Genomic DNA, 10,265 nt, shown 5'->3' with positions numbered 1-10,265 from the left:
ATATTGATTGATTGATTGATTGCTCATTTTCATATATATATTACAGATCATTTGTTTGCCAAGACCACGGCCACTGACTTGGTTCCAATTTCTTTTTATTTTTCCTACTGTATTTTTTTTCACTCTTGACAACTCTTTCACCCAAAATGTTTGTCTGTTCACACAGTGTCTGTGTTCTGGGTAGTCTTTCTTTGTATATCCACTTTATGACTGTGTGTTGCCTGAAAGGAAATTCTATAAGCATATTGTTCATTCTCCATAACATCTCAAGCTTGATTCATAGTCAGTCATTTGCGATGTTTGAGTTATAAGAACAGGAATAACTGTCTGTTGTTTTTCATTGTTAAAGTATGACTGACATATATATATTTTCAAGTCTTCTGGTGGAAGATTGTTAAGGAGTAGGGAGTGGTGTGTTACTGTACTGTAGCTGTCTGTCTGTCTGTTTGTACATATATTAGTTTACTTAAAGATTGTACTTCTGTCATGTGTGTCATGAGTAGTGACAAGGATTGCACATTGACAGCAATGACGAACGAGAAGAGGAAGCACATTGAACTTTTTTTTGTGTTAAAGCTGTTGATAAAAAAAGACTTACGCAAGTTGTCACAGTCCTAAAAGTTCGACACGAACCTTTGAAGAGTTATGGCTGTATTTTATCATGTTACCCTTTTGTATCTGATATACTTATTTCGGTTTCAAGGATTCATTTTTAGTCTTTCCTGTCTTTTTTATTTTTTACATTTGTTCTTGTGTGTTTGTTTTTTTAGTGTTGGAAAAATTGTTTTATTTGCGCAACTTGCACGCGAAACAGATCTACGCAGCAATGCTCAGGATTCTTTGTGTGTTGTTCAGTTTTATCTCACCTTTTTTGACAGAATTTTGACAAAACATTTTGTTGTTTTTAATTCTTATCTAAGGATATTTGGTATCTTGTAGTGTCATTTTTGTAAGCAGTACTAGAGATACTGTTTATTTTCTTGTACGCGCCCAAAACATGTGTAACTCATTTTTTTTCTCAAGATTTTGTAAATTTTTTTGGTTTTGTATTTGTTGACAATATGCATACTCCAACAGCAGACATAATTGTTTGTGTATGTGCATGTGTGTATTTGGTTGACAAGTATACACAGTAGTTGTCTTTTTTTCCCATCTTGTGTGCATGTAAATTTTATTTTGTATTTGTCTAGTCATTATTATGGTGTATTTGCATTGGGAGTATCTGTATTAGAAATACTTGGATGCAAGGCAGAAAAAATACATCAAAAAAAGGTGAGATTTCATTAAAAAAAGTTGCTATGCCAGCGATGTCGTTTTTCCGCTAGAAGTTGGGAAAACACAAACACTGATTTCAAATAGGTAACCGAATTCTTAGCAATAGGATTTGCAGCTAGGCAGTGTTTTTCTTGTTGATTTTTTACAAAAGTTTTAGAGCATTAATTGGTTCAGGTACTATGAATGAACACTTGTATATTTGTACTGGTTGAGGGTGTGTTTTTTTTCTCAAAGAAGACTGACGTTGAATAATGGTTACAAGGACATGTGTCATACATATGAATGAAATTGAAGATGTGTCATGCTAAGTATGATGCTGACTATATGATTTGTTGTTTTGATTTAATTGTGTAATGGTATCTGAAGAGACCTCCACAAATGAAAATTTGACTTTTGGATTGTGCTGTCTTTGTCTTGATTAGTAAAGATTCCTTTTGTTTTTTTAACATTGGTTGTCTTAACAGCAGTCAATTTGTAAAAAAAGAAATTGAGGATGGGAATACACTCCGACAGTACTTCAGGATTTCTCACTGTAAACAAACAGGGTATGAAAAGAAACACAAGGTTTGTTGATGGAAACTAGTAATGTATTATCAACTTTCTGCTGCAAAAAGAAAACAACTGTTTTTTATTGTTATGATTTTAATTTGTCTTTGTAACCATTACAATGATTTGATTTTATGCATGAATTTGTGTCACTGTAACGGGAATTTTTGCATGCATCTTTGTCCGATTTGTTTGTTGGTATTATGACTACTTTTGTGTATTTGTTCTTTTTGGTGAGATTTTTTTTTTTTAATTTAATCTGCTGATTTGTGTCTGTCTCCATTCTTTCAGTAAAATACACAGCTGACTTTTTCTCCCCTACCTGAAATTATTATCAGTGACAGTTATATTTTGTACCTGTAGAATACCATTTTATTGCTGCTTTATAGAAAAACATATCTTTAGAATGTGACCTTGAAAATCGCCTGAGATCCTATGAGTGTATAGTCTTCAAGGGTTTGTCTCATAACAAGGCAGTGCCAGTGTCAGTTACAACTCCCAAGGCCTGAAACCATTTTTTTCCTGACAGTTTTGTTTGCCTGGTAGTGTTGATTACTCATATCAGTGTTCCAAGGTCTCTAATCACGAAAATGTTCTGGTTTAGTTTAGTTTTACACGCTGATTCTGTTTCCTGCCTTTTTTGTTTCGATTCAGATGGTTGAAGATCAGAAAAAAGTCACATTGTTCATAGCAATGGTCTGTACTTCTTGGTTGAATTGGAGCTCTTTTTTTTTAAGAAATGAAATAGTACTTTTACAATATTTTTCTTTAAACATTATGTTGGTCGAATTAAAGGTCTTTTTTTCTGTTTTGAAACAAAAATAAAATTGTAGTTTCATGACTTTTTTTTTTAACATTGTTATAATAATATGTCATCTTCTGTCTGTTGTACTTGTTTTGAGACTGTGCTTGGTGTATGCTGCAAACTCATCATTCATGTATTAAAAAGTAACCTTGTACAATTACGGTGTGCTCAGTTTCAAGTGTACATGCGAATCTCAGGGGTATGTGTGTGTGTGAACTTGGGAATCGCTGGTGCACCTCTGTGTGTGTGTATGGGTGTGTGTAGCTGGTGCACCTCTGTGTGTGTGTATGGGTGTGTGTAGCTGGTGCACCTCTGTGTGTGTGTATGGGTGTGTGTAGCTGGTGCACCTCTGTGTGTGTATGGGTGTGTGTAGCTGGTGCACCTCTGTGTGTGTGTATGGGTGTGTGTAGCTGGTGCACCTCTGTGTGTGTAGGGGTGTGTGTAGCTGGTGCACCTCTGTGTTTGTATGGGTGTGTGTAGCTGGTGCACCTCTGTGTGTGTATGGGTGTGTGTAGCTGGTGCACCTCTGTGTGTATGGGTGTGTGTAGCTGGTGCACCTCTGTGTGTGTGTGTATGGGTGTGTGTAGCTGGTGCACCTCTGTGTGTGTGTATGGGTGTGTGTAGCTGGTGCACCTCTGTGTGTGTGTATGGGTGTGTGTAGCTGGTGCACCTCTGTGTGTGTGTATGGGTGTGTGTAGCTGGTAGCGAAGCAGATTCTGTCTTCTCCGCCTGCTGGGTACCGGACGTAGATTCCTGCCCCTTCATTCTGAACTGCATTCTCGGCAGAGCCATCAGTGAACAGAGGACTCTTGTAGCAACTGGGTTTGGGTGTGTTCTGACGGGTGCAGTGGCGTAGTGGATTAGACATTGGGCTCCTAATTGGAAGGTTCATCCTACCTACGATGTGTCTGGAAACACCTCCGCGCGGAGGGGTTTTGCAGCCAGCATGGTAAAGAGAAAGAGGGAACATTTTCTCGGCTCGCGCTGCAGCAAGCACTATGTCTCTAGACTGGGATGTGAGTTTAAATCCTGGCCGCAGCCGCCTGGTGGGTTAAGGGTGGAGAATTTCCGATCTCCAAGGTCAACTCATGTGCAGACCTGCTAGTGTCATATTAATTCCTTCATGTGTACACACAACCACAAGACCAAGTACGCACGGAAAAAATCCTGTAATCCATGTCAAAATTCGGTGGGTTATGGAAACACGAAAATACCCAGCATACTTCCCCTGAAATCGGCGTATGGCTGCCTGAATGGCGGAGTAAAAACGTTCCCACACGTAAAAATCCACTCGTGCAAAAACATGAGTGAACGTGGGAGTTTCAGCCAATGATCGAAGAAGGATGTGTTCCAGGGTGTGGGACTAGAGCTCCGGGTCGCTCTGACCGTCTTTTTGACCTACCCCATAGATACGAGGTATGATTCCCAAAAATGACCAAACATGAATGTCTCAGGCCACTGGTCATAAAAAGAAAGAAATAATTTGAAAGGCCAAACCTTTACTGGTATCACTTGCAGATGACCTCATTAGATTGTTAGGACATAAAATGAGGAGGTTTCACTCATATCAGTGTTTTTTCAATAAACAGCCTCATCACACAGATCTGCACTCAAAAGCATCTGCCTAGTTTTAAAAGAATGTTGGAATGTTACCATATGACAGGGGGATCGGTGTTTTCCTGACTCCGTTTCAGGTCAACACTTGTGTATGAGGAATGGGGAGTGTAACCTGTCGACTGACACTATGTGACAATCCCCGAAACATGCAGCATGGACTTGAATCAGAAACATCATGCCTGAACATGCAGAAGATGTCACGCACAGAAATTAATCACAGTAAGTGTGAAAGTGGGTTAATCCTATTCTGCACCTGACATTGAATTATTATAGAATGCATGGTGTATGTTGGCTTGTATGGTAGAACTACAAACACGTACGCATACATACACACTCTCTCCTTCGTTACTCTTATGGGTTCGGGTGGGCAGGAATAGAGAAGCGGGTGGGCAGGAATAGAGAAGCGGGTGGGCAGGAATAGGGAAGCGGGTGGGCAGGAATAGAGAAGCGGGTGGGCAGGAATAGAGAAGCGGGTGGGCAGGAATAGAGAAGCGGGTGGGCAGGAATAGAGAAGCGGGTGGGCAGGAATAGAGAAGCGGGTGGGCAGGAATAGAGAAGCGGGTGGGCAGGAATAGAGAAGCGGCAAGGGGGATGGGTAGGGAGGGGGTACAAGAATGAGACAACAGATGGCATAGGTTTGAACAATTGACGCTAATGGAATCATTAGCCACAGTGACATAGGTGGGATGAAATAAAATGAACTCATTTACCAGTATGGCTCGGCTCAAATCAGTGCCATCAGCGAGAGTAGCGACGCTTAATTACCATTCACCATCAGATAGATAGTGTATACGTGGAAATGGCCCGAGGCCAATGTTCCAACCATCGTTGTAAGAGTGATGTATCACTGAGGCGTGTCCATGCAATGGCATCGTACTGGCGAATTATTGGTTTGAACCAAGCCTTTGGAAACAAGGATGCAGTTGTTATGTTTTGTGTGGGGATGACCGATTATGTAAAAACGGTCATACACGTAAAAATCCACTGTGCAAAAAAACCACATGAGTGAACGTGGGAGTTTCAGCCCATGAACGAAGAAGAAGAAGAAGAAGTATGATAAGCAGTGATCCTATATTTGGCCGGACACCCGGTTTCTCACACAGCAGCCCTAAAGGCATCACTTTTATCTGGCATCTTCATTTGAAAATCATTGGAGGCGATCGAAGTACGGCTGCGAAAATGACCTTTTCGGTATCTGAGCAGCTCTCGCGAGACACGCTCTTTGTTATGCTTTGAACATCGCGAGAACTTCGAACCTTGGCTTGTGCAGCTCGCACGACTGAGATCGCTGTACCGCATGCTTTGCTATGCTCTGTTGTTTGCGAGAGATTACGAGAGCTTGGAATACCGATAGGGTCTAATCTATGTTACCAGCTAAACTGACAGAGCTTTATTGTAGCAGGTCGCTCAACTTGAAAAGAAGAAGAAGATAAAAACAACAACAACAACAAGCACAACGACAACAACAACTACACGGCATATTTACTGACTCTCGACGGACTAATTGTTCATAACCGTGCTTGCATTCACAAGAGCTCTCTGCTGAAGACTTCTTCGTGTGTGCCCATGTACTTGAACTGGAAAGAAAGCGTAGTTACTGATTATTTGACATGAAACCAAATTCATATGCAGTGACATGCCCTTATAAGACCCCCAATATAAGACTCCCTCCTTTTTGCCTTATCAGATGTTCTGTTCATAACTCGGTAAATGTATCCCCATTTTAAAGGTCCTTGTCTACACTGATTGCCATTTGTGACCCTCCACCACGAAATGAGTCGCATGTCACCTCGCGCGGTTCGGCGCTAGGCTTAATATAAGTCCGGGGAGTGTCTGGTAACAGTGTGAGGGTCAACTTAGTCACATGCTTATAACTCAAACAAACGGTTTTCACCACTGGATAGAGCATAACAAACTCTTTCGGAAAAGTGTAAAAATATGAAAATCATGCAAAGGTGACATGCGACTCATTGCGTGGTGGAGGGTCACATTTGACCATTAAAATGCAGAGTCTATTATCTACAAATATCAACAATACACCCCCTTTCGATCAGGAAAGACGAAGCCAGTGTTGCCGTTTGAAAATTCATTGTAGTATTCCAGCGGAGTACTCATAGTAGGATATCCTTATTTGGAAAATGCCAAGCGCAAAACTCCTCTCAAATCCCGTGCATTTCGTGCGTTTAAAAAAAAGCGTGGACAGCGCTCCGGTGTCAAACTGTTGCTGCACTTGTTTGGGCGCGGCTATAAGCATAGTGACATGAATTTGATTGGTCAGTATTTTTAGGCAAAAGCACATGTTCTCGGCAAACAGAAAACAAAATATTGGAAGCGTGAGTCACGCTAACCCTAACCCTAAAATCTTTTTTTACATATATTTTTTTTTCTATAACTTTTTTCCCCATGGTTCATTCATCATCTGATAACTTTTTAGCGAAATCTAACCAGAAGATTATTGATAAAAAGCAAACATGTAGACGACCATTAACACTGTCTCCTTTTTAAGACCTGATTTTCTCAAGATTTTTTTTTTTTTTTTTTTTGGGGGGGGGTCTTACAGGGGGGGTTTCACTGTGCAGCCCACAGCTCCTTTTCTTTTCACCTCCCAGAACAGTCAGGGTCATGGAATAGCACATGGTCATGGTGACAACCAGCGAACTGTTCTCACTTGCACACCCTACGTACGATGTGTCTGGAAACACCTCCGCGCGGAGGGGTTTTGCGGCAAGCGCAGCAACGATAAAGAGAGAATATTGTCTCGGCCCGCGTGGCAGCAAGCACTATGTCTTTATACTGTGCTTTGCCACTTGTCCACTCTTGCTCTCACGAATTGGGCTTGCATGTTTTATCCCCTAAGCTACCATCAGGGCAAATTCGTGCTCACGAACTGAAGGCGATGGAGAAGTTGAACATGCTAATTGTACCCAACAGCTGAGTCAAGGTCAGCAGGGTTAGGGTGACACAACGCTAGGTGACCTTCTGCATTCATTAACACTGCACACTTTCTGTACTTACAAACCTGTTGGGTCAGACACGACTCGCGCAGAGATAGAGAGAGAGGTGTTGTGGAACGGATGACACACACACACACACACACAGTGACACAGAGTCAAACACACGCGCACACAACGGGAGAGAGCGAAAAAAAGGAAAGCGACTGCGAGTCCCTCGAAAGAACGTTTTGAAGAAAGTTAGATCCTAACTCAGAATGTTGTCGAAGTAATCACGTGAACGTCACCAATATCGATGTCAGTTTGACAGACACGAAAATCGATTAAACAAACAAGATACCCAAGAGAGAAATTTGATCATTTATTGTCATTTAAAAACAGCAAAAAAAGCATTTAGCAATCTTGTTAAAAAAAAAAAAAATCAATTAGGAAAAAACAGCATTTTAGGTAATATTATACCTAAAATTGACGATCTCACCCAGAAAAATCTCAAACAACGACAAACAATCACCGAGGCGTACAGACATCATAACCGATTACAAGGACTGTTGTGCGTGTGTGTGTGCACGCGCTAGTGTGTGTGCGTGCGTGTCCATAATTATGCCGCTGTCAGTGTGTGCGGGTGTTTATTTGTGTGGGTTTGTTTGCGCGCGCGCGTGTGCTTTCGTGTGTGTGTGTGTGTGTGTATGCATTCGTGTCTTCTTCTTCTTCTTCGTTCATGGGCTGAAACTCCCACGTTCACTCATGTTTTTAGCACGAGTGGATTTTTACGTGTATGACCGTTTTTGCCCCGCCATTCAGGCAGCATACGCCGATTTCGGGGGAAGCATGCTGGGTATTTTCGTGTTTCCATAACCCACCGAACTCTGACATGGATTACAGGATCTTTTCCATGCACACTTGGTCTTGTGCTTGCGTGTACACACGAAGGGGGATTAGGCACAAGCAGGTCTCCACATAAGTTGACCTGGGAGATCGGAAAAATCTCCATCCTGAAACCACCAGGCGGCGGCAGCGGCCGGGATTAAGTCAAGTTGAACTCACGACCTTTCGATTAGGAGGCTGATGTCTTACCACCGCCACTGCGCCCGTCAGTGTGCGTTCGTGTGTGTGTGTGTGCGTTCGTGTACGTGGGTGTTTGTTTGTACGTGCGCGCTTGTGTGTGCGCGTCAGTGTGTGTTGCTTTGCAATATAACATATTTTAGTCAACCAGTTTGTCATTCTTTTCAGTCTTTTTCTTTTATTCCGCAGGCATCAATTCAGTATAAACAATAATAGTTTAAGTTTAGTTTTCATAATAGTTGTCAACAACAACAACACCAACAACAACAACAACAATCAAATGACACTGTGCAATGCTCAGGACTGAAAAAGCTAGACAGGAACAAAATGATGAAAGCCGCAAAGCCGGCAGAAAGACGGGCTGAGGATAGAATATGAGGTGAGCAACCCCTTTACATGAACACGAGACTATGCGGACTATGCGTAATAGACAGCTAGCAACAAGTTTCTTGTGGTATCAAGATATCAAACCCTACCGGAAAACTCTCACATCCGGAAAAGGGTCAAATGTGTGACTGGAAGAGGAACAAAGTCCGCGGCGTTTCCCGTCATGTTTCGGCAGTAACAGAAACAGTCGCTTTGAACTTTTGAACCGTTTGGGGTCAAAGTTATAATCCTTCCGGTGTAAACAGTTCGGCTCACCATCTAAAATCATCTGGCCAGACTTTTGCATTGAACAACGCTTTTCATCGACTGACTTGGTCACACGGAGTACCGTGCCAAACTCAAGACCCTGCGGACTGAACGCACACATTGAATAACGCTTTTCATCGACTTGGTCACATACCCAAACTCAAGACCCTGCGGACTGAACGCACACATTGAATAACGCTTTTCATCGACTGACTTGGTCACATACCCAAACTCAAGACCCTGCGGACTGAACGCACACATTGAATAACGCTTTTCATCGACTTGGTCACATACCCAAACTCAAGACCCTGCGGACTGAACGCACACATTGAATAACGCTTTTCATCGACTTGGTCACATACTCAAACTCAAGACCCTGCGGACTGAACGCACACATTGAATAACGCTTTTCATCGACTTGGTCACATACCCAAACTCAAGACCCTGCGGACTGAACGCACACATTGAATAACGCTTTTCATCGACTTGGTCACATACCCAAACTCAAGACCCTGCGGACTGAACGCAAAAGAAAAATGCCCCTGGACTTTCTTATAAGCGGGTTCCACTGTATTTCAAAAGACTCTACAGTCATTCCTGTGTAAACGAGTCGCGTTCATAAACATGATTTTGTGTAACACTGACAATGACTTTTCTGTGATATCACGACATCGAAAACCACCACCACCACAACAACAACAAACAAGTCGCGTAAGGCAAAATTACTACATTTAGTCAAGCTGTGGAACTCACAGAATGAAACTGAACGTAGTCCGCCGCTAGTGCAAAAGGCAGTGAAAGTGACGAGCCTGTTTGGCGCGGTAGCGATTGCGCTGTGCTTCATAGCACGCTTTACTGTACCTCTCTTCGTTTTAACTTTCTGAGCGTGTTTTTAATCCAAACATATCATATCTATATGTTTTTGGAATCAGGAACCGACAAGGAATAAGATGAAATAGTTTTTAAAACGATTTCGGAAACTCAATTTTGATCATAATTTTTATATTTTTAATTTTCAGAGCTTCTTTTTAATCCAAATATAACATATGTATATGTTTTTGGAATCAGAAAATGACGAAGAATAAGATGAAATTGTTTTTGGATCGTTTAATAAAAAAATAATTTTAATTACAAGTTTCCGATTTTTAATGACCAAACTCACTCATTAGTTTTTAAGCCACCAAGCTGAAATGCAATACCAAACCGAGGGCTTTGTCGAAGATTGCTTTGCCAAAATTTCAATCAATTTGATTGAAAAATGAGGGTGTGACAGTGCCACTTCAACTTTTACAAAAAGCCGGATATGACGTCATCGAAGGTATTTATCGAAAAAATGAAAAAAACGTCCGGGGATATCATACCCAGGAACTCTCATG

Source organism: Littorina saxatilis, linkage group LG11, assembly GCF_037325665.1.
Source record: "Littorina saxatilis isolate snail1 linkage group LG11, US_GU_Lsax_2.0, whole genome shotgun sequence".
In the NCBI taxonomy this organism is placed as follows: domain Eukaryota; kingdom Metazoa; phylum Mollusca; class Gastropoda; order Littorinimorpha; family Littorinidae; genus Littorina; species Littorina saxatilis.
This window is presented reverse-complemented; position numbering follows the sequence as displayed.